Below are 1,624 nucleotides of genomic sequence, written 5' to 3'. Positions count from 1 at the left end.
CTTTCCCCAGGTGCCAGCAGGGATTTTGCTCAGCTGCTGGACCTCATGTGGGTGCAGGGTTTGAAAAAGGAGTTAGGCACCGTCAGCAGGACCTACCCAGACCTGAAGGCACCATCTCAAGACCTTCCCATCCCTTATGACCAAGGCATATCAAGTCAAAATGAAGGATTAAAAGGCACCTTTTGACAGAAATTTTTGACAAATCAGAAGGAATTTTGACACAAAGCCAAAATTCCCTGTTTGAACAGAAAATTGCTACAGCTCTGTTCTTGATAATACTGAAAAACTCCCCAGCCTGAGCTGCTGCCCTTCTGGCGCTCGGCCCTCCTCCACGGGATCTAGCAACATGGTAGCTTGCTTCTGTGAGGCTCTCCATGCCTCCGGCACGCTGCGTGCAGAGAGGTCATATCCCTTCTACGATGCAATCACAAGGGCTTCATTCTGAAAGTGTGGCTGTGAGGAAAAGGAGGTGGTGATGCCCGCTTCTTACACACTCGGCCACTGATGCTGCAGCGGTGGCACCCTCTGCCACACGCGCCCCGAGGGGCGCGGGGAAGGACGCGGTCGCCATCCTCTCATGGGAGGCTGAAGCATGCTCGTGCTGCACCAGCTCTCTCCTCATCGGCCAGGGACTACGTAGCAAGGGAGGTGATGCCCCTCCGTTCCCCCGATGAGCGGGGGCACCTTCATTAGTTACACCTCTTTCCCAGGAGGCTGCTCCAAGCTCCCGTGCTCTCACCTCGGCCAGCTGCAGGCACTCACTCACAGGCCTCAAGTTGCGCCACAGCCTCAAGTTGTGCCAGGGGCAGGTTTAGGTTGGACATTAGGAAAAATCTTTTCACTGAAAGGGTTGTCAAGCATTGGAATGGGTTGCCCAGGGAAGGGGTCGAGTCCCCATCCCTGGGGGTATTTAAAAGATGGGGAGATGCATGGTTTAGTGGTGGGATGGCAGGGTTAGGTTAATGGTTGGACTTGATGATCTCAAAGGGCTTTTCCAACCTAAATGATTCTATGATTACGTGATTCTAAACAAGGCCATGGCACAAGAAAGAGAGAGAAAAAGCAGGCTGTGAGACAGAGCAAGCCAGGGGGAGCGCCGAGCTGTAACCAGGCCGTTGGGTTGTTGGGGCACAGGAAGGCAGCATCCTGCATTTCAGCCCCGTTACCCAGCGTTAGGTGTGTCCCTGGTTTGCATAAAATAGCCTAGGAGCTATAACAGAAGCAAATGTTGAAGCAGTGCCTCTTCACAAAAGAGAAGTCCTGTTTTCATCTGGCCACCAGACAGGTTTTTCTCCACCAACAAATCAAGTGGGTGGTTCAGGAACTGTTTTTGACACTTTGAGGTTTAAATTGTGTTTCTCTCTTTGTTTATTCCCATACCTATAATCACCTGTGACTCTTTCTTATTTACAGTGCTTCAGAGCAAGAGCTCGCACACCTAATGCTGATTAATTCTGCTGGACTGGGTAGCTGGCTCCCCTGTGGATATCCTGTTTTCCTGTGAATTATCGTTCCTCCTTGAGACATCCTCCAACTCAGATCAAAGATCCAGATATGAAGACATCAGACAGCTCAAACAGATTAGAAAAGACACACACAAAGAAATGCATCCCAGCTTCTGCCT

Source organism: Egretta garzetta, unplaced genomic scaffold (assembly GCF_000687185.1).
Source record: "Egretta garzetta isolate BGI_Z169 unplaced genomic scaffold, ASM68718v1 scaffold14, whole genome shotgun sequence".
NCBI lineage: Eukaryota > Metazoa > Chordata > Aves > Pelecaniformes > Ardeidae > Egretta > Egretta garzetta.
The sequence above is the reverse complement of the archived record's forward strand: the minus strand, read 5'-3'. Positions refer to the sequence as shown.